Source organism: Dasypus novemcinctus, chromosome 2 (assembly GCF_030445035.2).
Source record: "Dasypus novemcinctus isolate mDasNov1 chromosome 2, mDasNov1.1.hap2, whole genome shotgun sequence".
Lineage (NCBI taxonomy): Eukaryota > Metazoa > Chordata > Mammalia > Cingulata > Dasypodidae > Dasypus > Dasypus novemcinctus.
The window spans coordinates 109,908,336-109,927,269 of NC_080674.1; positions in this window are offsets into that span (position 1 = coordinate 109,908,336).

Sequence of the window (18,934 nt, forward strand, 5' to 3'; positions counted from 1 at the left end):
CAATCTGAAGGTTCAAGTGTCTGAGAAATATATTTAACAGATACATTGAAAATTATAGGTTCAAATAAATGGAGTAAAAGAATCACAATTAGGGGAATCATAATTGAGTACAACTATGTTATATAGGGTGAAGAGTTTTTCATATATTCCCAAATAGGGGCTACCAAGGGGGTATGGATTTCAAGAGATTGTGTGGCTTGTCTATGGTGTCTAGATATCCCTAGAGCTCTCATTAGCACTTTTCTTTGAGGCTTTGTTTACTGTGGCAGTTTGTGAAATCTGCCTGAGAACTCATAATCTTAACCTCTGAAATATCCTCCCAACTTACTTTGAACTCTCTTAGCCATAAAAATTCTGTTTTATTTAATAATTCTCCCTATTGGTCAAAGTCTTCTTCCAAAATCATCACTGCTTAATGCTTTGTTATAATTCCTCAGTGCCAGGGAGGTTCATCCCCAGGAGACATGTCCCACATTGGAGGAAAGGTAGTCAGTTTATTTGCAGATTTGCAGAGTTTGGCTTAGAAAGAGACCACATTTGAATATCAAGGAAGTTTTCAGGAGACATCTCTTAGGCATTAATTATAATTAGGCTTCATTTCATTATTACAGGAATAAGGTTTGTAAGTGCAAGCATTACTATTAAGGGCTTGGTTTATTGGATTTTTTAAAATTAGGCATACCGTATATATTGCAGAGTTTTTGCCATCTTATTTGAGAAAGTAGCAGGACTTCACAAGGAGGGAAGTTTAATAGTTTGTTAGCTATTCTGTGGGCCTCTGTCTATCCAGAAAATATACCTATAACAAAAAGAATACATTTATATCCCATAGAAGTATGCTCTGGGTCCATTTTTCTCCTATAAACCACCCCAGTAGCAACACCTCCTATTAGTGACGTATGTTTGTTATAGATCCTGAAAGAACTTTCTTATATTAGTTTTAGCCAAAATCCACTGCCATCCCAGAGTTCACTGTTTTATACAATCCTGTTTCATTCTCTAGTTTTCTTTCTAGCAACATGCATGACCCAAAACCTAATCACACTAACATGCACACTTCAGTGTTGCTAATTACACTCATGCCACTGTGCTACTATCACCTCCATCCATTTCCAAACCATTACTGTCAACCTAATTATAAATCCTTCACAGGTTAAGCATTGGATCTCCATTCTGTACACCCCATTCTATCTCCTAGTAAACTATTTTCCAGAGTCAAGTTCCATGAGTCTGCTCATTACACTTAGTTCATATCAGTGATACCAGGCAACATTTGTCTTTTGTGTCTGACTTACTTCACTCAACATAAGGTTCACGAGTTTCATCCATTTTGTCGCATATGTCAGTTGTTCATTCCTTCTTACAGCTGAATAGTATTCCGTCATATGTATATATGACATTTTATTTATCCATTCATCAATTGACAGACACTTGAGTAGCTTTAATCTTTTGGCAATTTGAATAATGCTGCTATGAACATTGGTGTGCATATACCTGTTTTTCCTCTGCTTTCATTTCTTTTGGTTATATACCAAGTATATAATTACCAAATCATATAGCAATTCTATTCATAGCTCCCTGAGGGACCAACAAACTTCGTACACAGTGACTGCACCATTCTACTTTCCCACCAGCAGGGAATATTTCTTTATCCACATCATCTCCAACATTTGTAGTTTTTCCGTGGTTTTTTTTGTTTGTTTGTTTGTTTTTAAATAGTCTGATAGGTGTGAAATGATATCTCATTGTAGTATGGATTTGCATTTCCATAATAGCTTGTGATGTTGAGAATCTTTTCATACACTTTTTAGCCATTTGTATTTACCCTTTGGAAAAGTGCCTGCTCATGTCATATTTTAATTGGGTTGCTTGTCTTTTTATTTTTGAGTTGTAGGATTTCTTTATATATGCACTGAATATTAGACTCTTATTGGATATTGGGTTTCCAAATATTTTCTTCCATTGAGTAGGCTGCCTTTATATTTTCTTGACAAACATCTTTGAAGTGCAAACATTTTAAATTTTGAGGAGGGTCCCTTTATCTACTTTTTTCTATCATTGTGTGTGCTTTGTGCAAAGTTTATGAAACATAGTCTACCAAAAGATCCTGTAGCTGCTACCCTAAATTTGATTCTAATTTTATGGTTCTGGCTCTTATATTTAGGTCTTTGACACACTTTGAGCTAATTTTTGTATAGGGCATGAGACAGGGATCCTCTTTGATTCTTTTGAATATGGATATCCAGTTCTCCAGCACCATTTGTTGAAGTGACTATTCTGTTCCACATAAGTGGATTTGGCAGCCTTGTCAAATTTCAGTTGGATGTAGATGTACAAGCTATTTCTGTATTCTCCGTTTGGTTCCATTGGTCAATATGTCTATCTTTATGCCAGTACTGTGCAGTTTTGACCACCATAGCTTTGTAATATACCTTAACATCAGGTAGTGTGTGTCAACCAACTTCTTTCTCAAGATGCTTTTGGCTACTTGGGGTTATATAACTTTCCAAATAAATTTATAATTGGCTTTTCCTTTTTTTTACAAAAAAAGGATGTTGGAATTTTCATTGGGATTGCATTGAATCTGTTAATCAATTAGGATATAATTGACATATTAATGATATTTGGTCTTCCATACATGAGCATTGAATACCCTTCCATTTTTTTAAGGTCTTCTTTCATTTCTTTTAGCAATGTTGTATAGTTTTCTGTGTATAAGATCTTTAGATCCCTGGTTAAATTAATTAAAAGATATTTAATAAAGATATTTGTAAACATAATATTTTCCTTGATTTCCTACTCAGATTATTCATTGCTAGTGTATAAAAACACTACTGATTTTTTCACATTGATCTTATATCCCACCACATTGCTGAGGTCTTCTATTAGCTCTATTAGCTTTGTTGTAGATTTTTTCAGGACTTTCTGTTTATAGGATAATGCCATCTTCAGATAGTGAAAGTTTTACTTCTTCCTTTCCAATTTGTATGCTTTTTCTTTTTCTTGACTAACTGCTTTAACAAGAACTTCTAACACAATATTGAATAAGAGTGGTGACACTGAGCATCCTTTATTTTTCCAGGATGTTAGAGGGAAAGTTGTTAGCCTTTGACCATTGCATGTTATGTTAGCTGTGGGATTTTCATATATGCTTTTTATTATGATGAGGAAGTTTCCCTCCATTCCTATCTTTTGCAGTATTTTTATCAAGAAAGAATGCTTAATTTTGTCAAATGCCTTTTCTGCATTGATAGAGATTATCATGTAATTTTTCACCTTTCATTTGTTAATATGATGTATTGCATTAATTGATTTTCTCAGCTGAACCCCACCCTTGTGTACCATTTGATTGTGGTATGTAATTTGTTTAATGTGTTTTGTGGTTCAATTTGCAAGTATTCTGTTGAGAATTTTTGCATCTAAGTTGTATAATTTTCTTTAATGTAGCCTGTTTATGTGGCTTTCATATTAGGATGAGGGAGGCTTTGTAGAATGAATTAAGTAATGTTCCATCCTCTTCAAGTTTTTTGGAAGAATTTGCGAAGATTCATATTAGTTCTTTTTGGAATGATTGGTAGAATTCAATTATGATGCTTCCTGGTCCTGGGCCTTTCTTGTTTGGTAAATGATTCAATCTCATTAATTGTGATAGGTCTATTAAGGTCTTCTGTTTCTTCTTTGTCAATGTAAGTCATTCATATGTTTCTAGAAATTTGTTCATTTCACTTAACTTACCCAACTTACTGGCAAGCAATTTTTCATAAAATCATCTTATGACCATTTTTACTTCTGCAGGGTCAATGGGGATGTCCCCTCTCTCCTTTCTGATTTTATTTATTTGCATTTCTCTCCTTTTTCTTTGTTAATCTAAGGTTTTGTCAATTTTATTTATATTAATGAAACAGCTTTTGGTTTGTTAATTCTATTTTTTTCTTCTCAATTTCATTAGATTCTGTTTTAATCTTTATTTCTTTCCTTCTACTTGTTTTGGGATTAATTAGCTGTTCTTTTTCCAGTTCCTTCAGATGTGCAGTTAGGTATTTGATTTTAGCTCTTTCATCTTTTTTTTTTTTTTTAATGTAGGCATTTAGGGCTATAAATTTCCCTCTCAGCATTGACTTAGCTGCATCCCATACATTTTGATATGTTGTGTTCTCATTTTTGTTAGCCTCAAGATATGTACTGGGTCTCCTTGACTCACTGGTTGTTTGAGTGTGTTGTTTCACTTCCATATAATTGTGAATTTTCAGTTCTTTACCCATTATTGCTTTCCTGCTTTATTCTATTTTGGTCAGAGAAGGTGCTCTGCAGTTTCAATCTTTCTAAATTCACTGAGACTTGTTCTATTGCCTAATATGTGGTCTATCCTTGAGCATGATCCATCAGCGCTTAAGAATAATCCTTATCTTGCTGTTTCAGAGAGCAGTGTTCAGTATCATACCAGTATGTCTAGATCCTGGAATGTATTAATAAAAATCTCTACTTCTTTATTGATCTTCTCTCTAGATGTTCTATCTATTCCTGTGAACGGTGTATTAAAGTCCCAACTATGATTGTAGGGATATCTGTTTTACCCTCAGTTGTGCCAGTGCTTGCCTCATGTAATTCAATGCATCATGATTAGGTGCATAAATATTTAGTATAGTTCTTTCTCTTGGTGGCTTGCCCTTGTTATTTTTTTTTTATCTTTTATTTATTTATTTATTTTTTAATTACATTATGAAAAATATGAGGTCCCATTCAACCCCACCACCCCCGCCCCCCACTCCCCCCACAGCAACACTCTCTCCCATCATCATGACACATCCATTGCACCTGGTAAGTTTATCTCTGAGCATCACTGCACCCCATAGTCAATGGTCCACATCATAGCCCAGACTCTCTCACGTTCCATCCAGTGGGCCCTGGGGGGATCTATAATGTCCCGTAATTGTCCGTGAAGCACTATCCAGGACAACTCCACGTCCCGAAAACGCCTCCAAATCTCATCTCTTCCTCCCGTTCCCCACACCCAGCAGCCACCATGGCTACCGTTCCCACACCCATTCCACATTTTCTCTGTGGACATTGGATTGGTTGTGTCCATTGCACATCTATGTCAAGTGAGGGCTTAGATTTCATATGGGTACTGGATGCACTCCTCCCGCTTCCAGCTGTAGACACTCTAGGCTCCATGTTGTGGTGGTTGACCTTCTTCAACTCCATGTTAGCTGAGTGGAGTAAGTCCAATAAATCAAAGTGTAGGAGCTGAAGTCTGTTGAGGCTCTGGGCCTGGGTGTCATATTATCAGTCCAGAGATTCAAATCCCCTACATATATCTTAAACCCAGCACCGACTACAATTCCAATAAAGTAGCATGCAAGTCTTGTGAAAAGAGATCCCCTCTGAGTCCAATTCCATCACGCAGAAACACCAGCTCCAAAGAAGGGCTATCTGTCATGGCAGTGAAACCCTTCTGCCATGACCATAGAACCCGTGGGTCTCTTTAACCCTCAAAAGAACCAATACCTGGGGTTGTATCTACCTTATCTGTCTCTTAGACTCTGTTCAGTTGTACATAGGGGTATTCCTTCTGACAACCTCCAGACTCTTTTTTAGAGACTCACAGCCTTATAATCTCATTTCTCCTTTCCATTTCCCCCTTACATTAGGTCAAACAGCTTCTAGAAGTCATGTCACTATATGTAGACAGGTATATTCTGCTGTTCCACAGTGAATCTTTAATTCAAGGTCATTTTCTAGTTGCTTCTTCAGCTGGTATGTGGTAGTGATCCCTCGGTGCCAGGGAGGCTCATCCCCGGGTGTCATGTCCCACGCTGGGGGGAATGCATCGCATCTACATGCTGAGTTTGGCTGTGAGAGTGGCCACATTTGAGTAACATGCAGGCTGTCAGGAGGAAACCCCCAGGCACAATGCTACTCTAGGCCTTGTTCTTATTGCAGGTGTATAGGCTCAAAAGTGTAACTATTAGTATCACGAGCCCACTGTTGGGCCCTCCTTCCTTCCTGGTTCTTGCCATTGCACCTGGAGGAATGCTGCTGCTCTCCCAGGGCCCACAACAGTGACCCCCCGGCCAGGAGCCCAGTACCCCCCCAGCTGTTGTTTTTGTTTCCACTATGAGTATATATAGACATTACCATATACCCTGGGCATATGCCCTGTATAACTCCCTGTCAACCATATATATCCTGTCAATAACATCCCATATCAGTATTCCTCCGCTGCCATTGTTGAACCACTCTGTGATCCAAAACTTCCCGTAAAGTGAATCCCAACATAATGTCAGCTTCAGAAGAGTCTTAGATCACCGAAATTCATATATACAATATACAGTATTTCCCCAGATCCACCATAAAACCTTTTCCCTTGCACAGCAATAATCTTTTAACTTATTCATATCATATTTCCTGAAACTGATGTACAGATTCCAACACTATAGTTTTCAAACAAGGTGACATTTGTGCTTACTATGTGGTCCATATTTTAGGCTGTACAGTTTTCTAAATTTTTTAGTTATCCTATGTTTTGTCTTATGGTTTTCATTATTAGTCTGTCGTCCCCTATATGTTTTTGGTGTAATATTAGCTGTTTTATATTCATCCTTGTGTACTCTCACATAACTCCTCTTTTGCCCCCTTATTTACCTTTGTTCCATCCATTCCACATCCATTTTCCCCTCCCCTTAGGGCCCACAACGCCTGCCAATCTAATACCCTGGGAGCCGTCCTTTCTCACGAGAGATACAGTTCTCTCTATTCAACGGCATTAGTCTTCCCCAGGATATGGGTCCACCCCACCCAATGGTAGAACCCACCTTGGCAAAATGAGCCTTCAGCTATTCCCTCTGGAGTCCGTCACGCATCAGACCATACCCACTGAGCGTCCTAACCAGGTAACCCTCCTACTTATACTTTGATACGTTTTATTCAACATTTAGTTCTCAACGAACTTCTGACACTCTCCCATATTCGTATGTTGCCCCTCCCTCTCACCTATTTCTTGGACAATATTACCCCTCTTCCCATCCCCAGCCCCCCTCAAACCCAGAAAACCCCACCCGAAGGTAACCCCTTGCCCCCATTTTGTCCCTTCTTTGTGCTCATACTTACCGCCAGCTCATCACAGATTCCACCCCTGCAGACATTAACTCACATCCTTCCTCCACCCCCCGATTTCCTGTAAGCCACTTTTCCAGACTCTAGCTCTCTGAGGCAGTTAACTTATTTCATATCATTGAGGTCATATAGTATTTGTCCTTCAATGCCTGAGTTGCTTCACTCAACATAAGATTCTCAAGGTTCATCCATGTTATCACGTGCGATTGTAGTGTATTGGTTCTTACAGCTGAATAGTATTCCATTGTGTGTATATACCACATTTTATTGATCCACTCATCTGTTGATGGACATTTGGATTGATTCCAACTTTTGGCGATAGTGAACAATGCTGCTATGAACATTGGTGTACATATATCGGTTTGTGTCCTTGTTTTCAGATCTGATGGGTATATACCCAGCAGTGGTATTGCTGGGTCATATGGCAAATCTATGGATAATTTTTTGAGAAACTGCCAAACTGTCCTCCAGAATGGTTGGATCCTTCTGCATTCCCACCAGCAATGGATGAGTGTTCCCCTTTCTTCACATCCTCTTCAGCATTTGTATTCTACTGTTTTTTTCATGGCTGCCAATCTTATGGGAGTAAGATGGTATCTCATTGTAGTTTTGATTCGCATTTCCCTGATTGCTAGAGATTTGGAGCATTTTTTCATGTGCTTTCTAGCCATTTGTATTTCTTCTTTGGAGAAGTGTCTGTTTAAGTCTTTTTCCCATTTTTTAAATGGGTTGTTTATCTTTTTGTTTTCAAGATATATGAGTTCTTTATATATGAAAGTTATAAGTCTCTTATCAGATATATGGTTGCCAAATATTTTCTCCCATTGTGTGGGTTCCCTTTTTACTTTCTTGACAAACTCCTTTGAGGTGCAGAAGGCTTTAATTTTGAGGTAGTCCCATTTATCTATTTGTTCTTTTGCTTCTCGTGCTTTTGGTGTGATATTCATGAAGCCATTTCCTATTACAAGGTCCTGTAGATGTTTCCCTACACTGCTTTCTAAGGTCTTTATGGTCTTGGCTCTTATATTTAGGTCTTTGATCCATCTTCAGTTGATCTTTGTATAAGGTGTGAGATGGTAATCCTCTTTCATTCTTCTACATATGGCTATCCAGTTCTCCAGGCACCATTTGTTGAATAGGCCATTCTCTCCCAGTTGAGAGGGTTTGGTGGCTTTATCGAATATTATATGGCTATATACATGAGGTTCTATATCTGAACTTTCAATTAGATTCCATTGGTCTGTGTGTCTCTCCTTATGCCAGTACCATGCTGTTTTCACTACTGTAGCTTTGTAGTATGTTTTGAAGTCAGGAAGTGTGATTCCTCCTATTTCGTTTTTCTTTTTCAATATGTCTTTGGCTATTCGGGGCCTCTTTCTATTCCAAATAAATTTCATAGTTAGTTTTTCTAGTTCCTTAAAGAAGGCTGTGTTGATTTTTATTGGGATTGCATTGAATATGTAGATCAGTTTTGGTAGGATAGACATCTTAATAATATTCAGTCTTCCTATCCATGAACAGGGAATATTCTTCCATTTATTTAGGTCTTCTTTGATTTCCTTGAACAATCTTGTATAGTTCTCGATGTATAAGTTTTTTACCTCTTTAGTTAAATTTATTCCTAAGTATTTGATTTTTTTATTTACTATTGTGAATGGTATTTGTTTCTTGATTTCCTCCTGATCTTGCTCATTATTGGTGTATAGAAATGCTACTGATTTTTGCACATTGATCTTATAACCTGCGACTTTACTAAACTCATTTATGAGTTCTAGGAGCTTTGTTGTAGATCTCTCAGGGTTTTCTATATATAGGATCATGTCATCTGCAAATAATGAAATTTTGACTTCTTCCCTTCCAATTTGAATGCCTTTTATATCTGGTTCTTGTCTCAGTGCTCGAGCAAGTACTTCCAAGACAATGTTAAATAGGAGCGGAGACAATGGGCATCCTTGTCTTGTTCCTGAGTTTAGAGGGAAGGATTTCAGGATTTCGCCATTATAAACAATGTTGGCTTTCGGTTTTTCATATATACTCTTTATCATGTTAAAAAGTTTCCTTGTATTCCGATCTCTTGGAGTGTTTTTATCAGGAAGGGGTGCTGTATTTTGTCAAATGCCTTTTCTGCATCTATAGATATAATCATGTGGTTTTTTTCTCTCAATCTGTTTATATGGTGTATTACATTGATTGATTTTCTTATGTTGAACCATCCTTGTATACCTGGAATAAATCCCACTTGGTCATGGTGTATAATTTGTTTAATGTGTTGTTGAATACGATTAGCAAGTATTTTGTTAAGTATTTTTGCGTCTAGGTTCATTAGAGAAATCGGTCTGTAATTTTCCTTTCTTGTGGTGTCTTTGTTTGGCTTTGGTACTAGGGTAATGTTGGCATCATAGAAGGAATTAGGCAGTGTTCCTTCTGTTTCAATTTTTTGGAATAGTTTCAACAGGATTGGTGTTAGTTCTTTCCGGAATGTTTTGTAGAATTCACCTGTGAAGCCATCTGGCCCTGGGCTCTTCTTAGTTGGGAGATTTTTAATGACTGATTCTATCTCTTTGCTTGTGATTGGTTTGTTAAGATCATCAATTTCTTCTTTCATCAGTATGGGTTGCTTATGTGTTTCTAGGAATTTGTCCATTTCCTCTAAATTGTCATTTTTGTTGGAATATAGTTTTTCAAAGTATCCTCTTATGATAGTCTTTATTTCTGTGGGGTCAGTGGTGATATCACCTTTCTCATTTCTTATTTTGTGTATTTGCATCTTTTCTCTTTTTTTCTTTGTTAGTCTCGCTAAAGGTTTGTCAATTTTGTTGATCTTCTCAAAAAACCAGCTCTTGGTCTTGTTTATTTTTTCAAGTGCTTTCTTATTTTCTATTTCATTTAGTTCTGCTCTTATCTTTGTTATTTCCTTCCTTCTTCTTCCTGTTGGGTTACTTTGTTGTTGTTTTTCTAATTCCGTCAAAAGTGCAGTTAGTTCTCCAATTTTTGCTCTTTCTTCTTTTTTGATATGTGAATTTATGGCTATAAATTTCCCTCTCAGTACCGCTTTTGCTGCATCCTATAAATTTTGGTATGTTGTGTTATCATTATCATTTGTTTCAAGGTAGTCATTGATTTCTTTTGAGATTTCCTCTTTGACCCACTGTTTTTCTAAGAGTGTGGTGTTTAATTTCCAAATTGTCATGTGGAGTCTGGGTCTCTGTCCCTTGCAAATTTCCAGCTTCACTCCACTGTGGTCAGAGATATTGTTTTGTATGATTTCGATCTTTCTGAATTCATTAAGCCTTTCTTTGTGGCCTAGCATATGGTCAATCTTGGAGAATGTTCCATGTGCGCTTGAGAAAAATGTATATCCTACTGTGTTTGGGTGTAATGATCTATATATGTCTATTAGATCCAGCTCTTCTAATATACTGTTCAAATGTTTTGTTTCTTTAGTGATTCTCTTTTGAGATGTTCTGTCCAGAGTTGATAGTGGTGTATTAAAATCCCCCACTATAATTGTAGATGCATCTATTCTTTCACTTAGTTTTTCCAGCGTTTGCCTCACATATTTAGAGGCGCCCTTGTTAGGAGCATAAATATTTATGATTGTTCGATCTTCTTGACAGATTGTCCCTTTCACTAAAATATAGTATCCTTCTTTGTCTCTCACAATTGTTTCGCATTTAAAGTCTATTTTGTCTGATATTAATATAGCTACTCCTGCCTTTTTTGGTTGTTGTTTGCTTGTATGATTGTTTTCCAGCCATTCACTTTCAACCTCCATGAGTCTCTGGGTCTAAGATGTGTCTCTTGTAGACAGCATATAGATGGGTCGTATTTCCTTATCCAGTGTCCCAGTCTGAATCTTTTGATAGGTGAGTTTAGTCCGTTGACATTCAGTGTTATTACGTTTAGAGAGTTATTTATGGTAGCCATATTTTGGTTGGATTTGTGTTTGTTACATTTTGTTTGTATTATTTTATTTTCCCCTTCTATTTTTGTCTTTCTTGTTGCTTTTACACTCTTCTCCATCTCTGACTGTCCTGTTTTTTCCTTTCTTCCTGCAGAACTCCCTTAAGAATTTCTTGAAGGGGAGGTTTCTTGTTGATATACTTTTTCAGTTTCTGTTTATCTGTGAATATTTTGAACTCTCCATCATTTTTGAATGCTAGTTTAGCTGGATAGAGTATTCTTGGTTGGAATTTTTTTTCCTTTAGTACCTTGACTCTATCATACCACTGCCTTCTTGCCTCCATCGTTCAGATGAGAAATCAGCACTTAATCTTATGGAGCTTCCCTTGTATGTGATGGTTTTCTTTTCTCTTGCTGCTTTTAGAATTTTCTCTTTGTCTTGAGCATTGGATAAGTTGACAAGTATATGTCTTGGGGTGGGCCTGTTGGGGTTTATGACCAGTGGAGTGCGCTGTGCTTCTTGGATATGTACATCTGTCTCTTTCAGTAGATTTGGGAAGTTTTCCATCATTATTTCCTGCAACACTCCTTCTGACCCCTTTCCCTTCTCTTCTCCTTCTGGAATGCCTATAGTACGTATGTTTGAGCGTTTTGCGTTATCATTCAGGTCCCTAAGTCCTATCTGGATTTTTTCTACCTTTTTATTGACCACTTCTACTATCTGTTTGATTTCCAATGCACTGTTTTCCACATCACTAATTCTCTGCTCTGCCTCTTCTAGTCTGCTGATATTTGCTGCAAGTGTATTTTTGATTTCTTGAATTGTGGTGTTCATTTCCATCATGTCTGTTATTTTTTTGCGCATGTCTGCAATTTCCCCTCCAAGTGTTGTCTTCATGCTGTTAACCTCTTTCATTACTTCATCAAATTTGTCGGTGATAAATGATCTGAGATCTTTCATTGCTTGTGCAAAGTCCTGCCCCCCTTCCTGATTGGATTCAGCCATGTTTTCCTGATTACTGGTTTGGTTTGTAGATTTTTGTTGCTGTCTTGTCAACATTTTTTCTTGACGGGTTTAATCAGTTCCTTAGCTTCTTTGTCTAGTCTTGGAGATTAATTAGCTGTTGTTTTTGTGTAAGTGTTATATCTTCTCTTTGTCACTTTGTTCTTCTTATTCCAATTTCTTATTGCTAGTTAAGCTCACTTTAAAGGAAAGTATTAGTGCTGGGGAAAGGCAATTGTGTAAGGGAGGAAAAAGTGTGAAGTAGTATTGGTGATATATGTTAACAAAGCAACAATATGAGTTCTGGGAGGATGGAGGTTAGATCATGTAAATTGTGTAGAGTTATAGTAGTAGGAAAGTACCTATAATGAGGTAGACGACTGAATATGGGAGGAATGTGGTACGTACTAAGAGGCTATTGTTTCCGTGAGAGAGGGAAATAGAAAAGAAAGGTAATAGTTTCAGGGACGAATACCAGATGGAAAACTAAACAAAGGTATTAGAAATTAAGAGTTAGACACTTTGCGGATCAAAGAAAGGGAGATGGAATATAGGAGAGATAGCAGATGGTGGAGGATATCAAGTTGTAGGGGAAAGGGGATAGTGTAGATAGGCTAAATCTATTCACAGAAAAATGAGGCAGTGGAGGGTGAGGAAACCCAGCAAATGTGAGGTATTTCCTGTAGGACCTATTGTATTGTTAAGATAAAATAGTATAAGAAGAATATTGGGGACAGGAAAGAGAGGATTAAAAAAACAACAACAACAACAACAAAAATAAAAAAAATAAAAAAACAAAAAAAAACAAAAAAAAACAAAAAAGAAAGAACAGAAACCCCGCCGCCAGGCTCGGCTGGGCTCGGCTGGGCTCGGCTGGGCTCCGGTCCCCTGCCCTCCGCAGCTCGGCTGGGCTTGCCTGGGCTTGGCTAGGCTCGGCTGGGCTCGGGTCCCCCTCCCGTCGCGGCTCGGCTGGGCTCGGCTAGGCTCGGCTTTCCCGCCCGCCGCCCGCCGCGGCACTGCGCGGCTCGGCTCTCCCGCCCGGCGCAGCACGGCTGGGCTCCGCCGAGCTCGTCTGGGCTCGGCTCCCTCGCCTGCCGCGGCTCAGCTGGGCTCAGCTGGGCCCGGCTGGGCTCGGCTTCCCTGCCCGCCACGTTCCGTGGCGCGGCTGGGCTCGACTGAGCTCGGCTGGGCTCGGCCCCCTCGCCCTCCGCGGCTCAGCTGGGCTCGGCCCGGCTCGGCTTCCCCGCCCGCCGCCCGCCGCGGCGCGGCTAGGCTCGGCTGGGCTCGGCTCCCTTGCCCGCCGCCCGCCGCGGCACAGCGCGGCTCGGCTCTCCTGCCCGCCGCCCGCCACCCGCCGCCCGCCGCAGCTCGGCTGGGCTCGGCTCCCTTGCCCGCTGCCCGCCGCAGCACAGCGCGGCTCGGCTCTCCCGCCTGCCGCCCACCGCCGCCCAGCTAGGCTGGGCTCGGCTCCCTTGCCCGCCGCCCACCGCGGCATGGCTCGGATCCCCCGCCCGCTGCCCACCGCGGCCCAGCTAGGCTACCCTGGCCGCCACCCGCCGGGGCTCGGCACGGTGCTAGCTGCCTCGGCTCTGCCTACCCAAGGAGGGAATCCTCCACACGTAGCTGGGATCTCCGTGTATATTTCACGGATGGATCCTCTCTGTTACCTTCCCTCCAAATCGATGTCTAAACACCTTGGGACCAGGAAAAATCCCGAAACAGCCCGGTCCCAAGGAGTCTCCGACGCCTCCCAGCCGATTCCCTCCAGGAGCTAGTAACCGGGAAGTTCACTCAGCTGCCATCTTGCCTCAAGATCTGCCCTTGTTATTAATGTACAGTGTTTTTCTTTGTTTCTTACAACAGTTCTGCATTTGAAGTATATTTTGTCCAGTATTAGTATAGCAACTCCAGCATTTTTTTGGTTACTGTCTGTATGTAAAATCATTTTCTAACCTTTCATTTTGAGTCTATTTGTGCCCTTGAATCAAATCTCAGTGTCTTATAGATGCCATATAGACATATAGACAGACAACGTTGCTTGCCTATCACTCTGTTGGCCTGACCACCATAGGTAACTGGAAAAGGAGAGGAAAACAAAGGGGCTTCTCAGACCACTGGCATCCAGCTAGCCTCGTGTTCATCACCCACCCACTCTGATTGCCTTGCATCTTGCTACTCCCTTGATACCCAACTGGGCCCCTTTGCTGGCTGACCATGCCAATCACACTGTGGCTCCACCACTCCCCAGGGGCCCATCTTGTCATCCCCTTGTGCGTTGCTCTGATTTCCCCACACCCCCATGACTTGTCTTATGACTGGCAAGCCTGTCTGTCTTCTTGCTGCTTTTGGAGGATGAGTATAGCCTGTTGCACCATTCCACCATCTTGGATCACCATTGGTTGTGGGTAGTTTTGTGTCTCCATAAATCTATACATGCTTTGATCAGGGATGCAGAAATGTTTTTTGACAATTCTGATTATTTTGTTTCTTTTTTTATTTTTTTTAAATTTTAAAGATACATAGATCACAAAAGCTGTTACATTAAAAAATATAAGAGGTTCCCATATACCCCCCTACCCCACACTCCCCCCCACACACATGCTGAAAGCTTTATTCAGGTGGGATCATCTCAGTATTGAGTCTAGGGCTAAGTTTGCCCCTCTCCTAAAGTAGAACTATTTGTATTTTCCTGCCTAACGTATTACAAATTATGAATATTTTTCACTTCAACTGCCCAAAAGACAATTCTCTCCTTCCTGGTGTGAGGCCTGAGAATTGTTCACTCTGTTCATTTCATGTGGTCTTTCCCCAGGTTCAGGTACTTTCCTCATGTCTCCATGCTAATCAGTAGTCAGATGAATATATATAGGGGGCTTTCTGCAGCTCTACAGAGCTAGCTCTCTCTACTCCATTATTTTGTCCTGACTTTTCTAGCCTTCTTCTTTTCCCTGATTCATACATCTGCCTCCTCCATTTAGGTATATTCTGCCTGAGTTCCCTTTATAGGGGCACTTATAGGACTCTTCATTTGTTTCAATTTTTTCAGGGATCAATCTCCTTTGTTTCCTATTTCCAATGAAAACTATTATTTTTGTATAACTTAAATTTTTTTTCAAGCAGGAGAGAGATTAAGGATTTGCTTATTCTGAAGTCCTCCAGTTGTGTTTATACAAGAAATTATTTAAGTTTTTCCAAAAATACGTGGGATCTCATAAGCCTTTCTAATACGTGCATCTACATATGTATATATGTATATAAACATATATGGTGAGAGAGAAAGAGAAAGCACAAGATAGATAGATGTAGAAGGAAGTAATAGAAGTAGATATTGTAGCTGGTCAGGAGGTTGCTTAATTCCTTAGAGATCTTTATTAGGGAAAAAAAAAATTACTAGTGGGTTTCCCAGCATGTCAGACCCTTGGTTTGCTTCCAAAGCAATTAATTCTCAGTGGGGTTCATGTGAATGCATTAAAATAGAGAATTGTGTTGCCTATGAGGATTTGTGGGAAGGTTCAGATATTTTAGAAGAGTTACAGCTGAATGAGCAAGTAAAACTAATTGTAATTTTTCCAGTTTTCTCAGTTATATTCAGGCTGATTCAAGGTGAGGCGAAAGTATGGTAAAAGGGCTACAATTATTTCAAATTTATAGCAGAGAAAAATCATTATACTTATATGTATATTTATATCAATCTGTCATCTGATTGATGCCATAGGTTAAATCAGAGAGACAAATGGAATAAATCAAATTAGTTTATCTCAAGTTGCTTATGATCACTAATATTTTTATGATTAGCTCTAAATTAACTTTCATGATAACTACTATAAGTTTGTGTCACTTCTGCTTTCTAACATCAGTCTTAAATTTCAGTGAACATGTTAAATTGAGAAGATATGTATCATTTTAGCATCTGATTCTAATGATCTATTGGTCTCTCCCTTAAAGCAATTAAAATATTACCAGAAATTGTCCACATTTATTTTGATATGCTATTTGATTCAATAGTGTGTATCTGTGTGGATTTGTGTATCTATATATGGAAAAGAAGCAAATATAATTCTAGACTTAAAAAATAAAGTAACTATGGATATATAGTTCTACCAATGATGTTATTCTCATGAAAAAAGATATGTTCAGATAATCTTGTATTGGCTCTGTCTTACCTCAGTATTCTAGATGGAGATTGGTTAAATGCTGTTACATACACTACAATAATCATTTGTTCCTAAAGGGCCTGGTCGTCTACCTGGTTAGCTCAAGGCAAAATTGTTACTAGAATACAGAATTTATTTTCAGTCCTTACCTATTCTTTCTTCATCATTTACATCTCTAGCCCAGGCACCTTGCGGTCTTATGCTGTTAGCTCATCTTTCACACTGGAAAGACTGCCAGGGTTTTAGTACACTTAGTGTATTACTCCTCCCAGATATGTTTTCATTTTAATGGTGGGTAGCCAGAGTTCTTTCCTTCATTAAAGGAATGGTGAAATTTCAGGCATCAGTTTGCATATTTTTTAGGTAGAAGTCTTCTCACTCTTCCCTAAATAATGGCATTCTTTTTTATAAAGTCAGTCCAATGTCCAACTGCAGGTTTTCTGGTCCCACTATGCCTCTGAAAAAACAAATGTATTAATTAAAATGCAGCTTCTTATTTGGCAACTCAAATTAGAATTGGTGTCCATTGCCCTCTGTTTCATTGATGTATGCATATCTTGTTTCTACTAGTTTGAGGACAGTTTCTTTGTTTAACCAGTGATGATCCCAGTATCTAAGCACAACAGAAGTTGATAAATACTTGTTGAAGAAACTACCCAGCATCACAACAACGGGCCTCAGTTGTCACTTATGGTTCCCCAGACACTGTTGTTTAATTGCTTTCAATTATCTTAGCCTGTGTCCACCCAAGCAAAATGAAGTGGTGAGTCAAGCAATTGTCTTTTGAATGTGATCAATATAGAAATACAATACGGGTGATTAAGGCAGCCCCCAAATCACTTTTCCATAGGAACAAGCTTTCTTTTTTTGCCAGAATTGTTCAGATAATTGCCTCAACTGTCCATTTTACTTTACATCTATAAATACAGGTCTGTAACTAGTTTAACAGACAATGGAAAAACTGAGTGGTAGATGCAGTTTGCAGATAGATCACGACCTAGTTCATTCATCTGTGGGGCTTCTGGATAAATCAGGTTGACTGACCTTGGGAAACTTTATTGATTAGTTCTTCCTTTGCACAGCTGATGTCTGTAGGACATAGAGATATGGTCATGGCTTCTGTATTTCTGAATAGTTTCATGCCCATTATTTTCCCTCTTACTTAAATCAGTACATCAAAAGAAAGGCATGACAAATTACTGGCTAATTTGGATTATGTATATAGTCAACAGTAACAATTTTGGACCTAACACAGGTAGTGTTCAGAGCACAAAACAAAGACAAAGCAAAACAAACAAACAAACAAACAACCAGACAAAACCCCCAACCTGTTGGATAACATCAGTACGCCAAAGAAAGCTCAGGTTCATTAAGGAAAACATATTATTTTTCAGAAACAGTTCACATCAATTATTGAAGAAACCTTTATTTGTGCATAACTTACACAAGAGTGCTTGCTTTAACTTTAAATATTTGAATAAATATCCACTTTTTAAAACATTCATTGTCTATATAGTTATTTCCTTTCTAAAATTATGATCCCAAATACAACAGGCTCTGCAGACATGTGACTGTAGTCTTGTTTTCTTACAGCTTTCTTTTACTCCTAACCAGGTTGATTACATGACAGGCAGAATGTTTAAAAAAAAAATGAAAAGAGGAAGTTGCTTTCTATAAAAGGGTCTTTAAAAAGGGACACTTAAAAAAATAAGAGAATAGAAAGAAATAGATGGAAAGGATGCAGTGAGATTTATAATATAATATCTGAACTGATAGAATATTATTGCTTATTTTTTCTTTCTGCATCCCTGCATATATTTTGGAATCACATTTGTTTACACTTGACCCCCAACCATTTTGTTTTCTTGGAAATAAAATCTATACAATTTTAGGCTATCTCCTGGGCTTTACAATAATATGTTTATAGAAGAAACAGAAGAACATATGGTGACCATAGATTCAAGGGAAACATAGTTGGAATCACAGATACATTTTACATTAAACTTAATTTGAGATAGCCATTGTACCTCCAGAAAACCTGATAACATTTTCTCTTACATACCAAGGTAAAGATTTGTGAAAAAATGAAAAGAGGAGTAAGTTTATAAAATTAAATGCTAAGTTTTGTGCTTCTTAAAACATAATTCTTCACCTCAAATTTTTGTGCTTTTTAGCAATTCCCTGCCTTAGCCTTCCTCACCCTTTAAAAGTAATGTTTACACTTTATTTCCTAACAGACAAATTACCATACCCAGTGTTAAGAAATATCCATCAAATGAAAAACTTGGTTCCTTATATTTCAGCTTCCAAATAATTTGTTTTCCATTTGAACAATTTTATTGCCTGAAAAATTCCAGAAAATTACCTCAACATGCTCTTTACTTTGCCTATGTGTGCTTAGCCAGAATTAAATTTCCCTGTGAAGTTGAAGATTATCAAAGTGCTTGTAATACAAGGAAAGGACAATACTGGCACAAGCCAGATTATTCCTGTCATAAATAGAAATGCCTTCTTTATTGACTGCTTGGAGCAGTAGTCAGTCTATTTGTAAACAAACCTTAGCCAAAATGAAATCATTAAATAAATGTGCTTTTTAGTGTTGTACTATTCTGGCAGCTTTTGTGTTCAGATAATATTCCAAATCATTATAGAATGTTGATATGTCGTCAGACAGTAAATGTTCCATAGTACAGAATGGAAAAGAAATGAGAATGATTATTTATAATTAATGAAGTTTTATTTTGTGTAAGTTTATAAA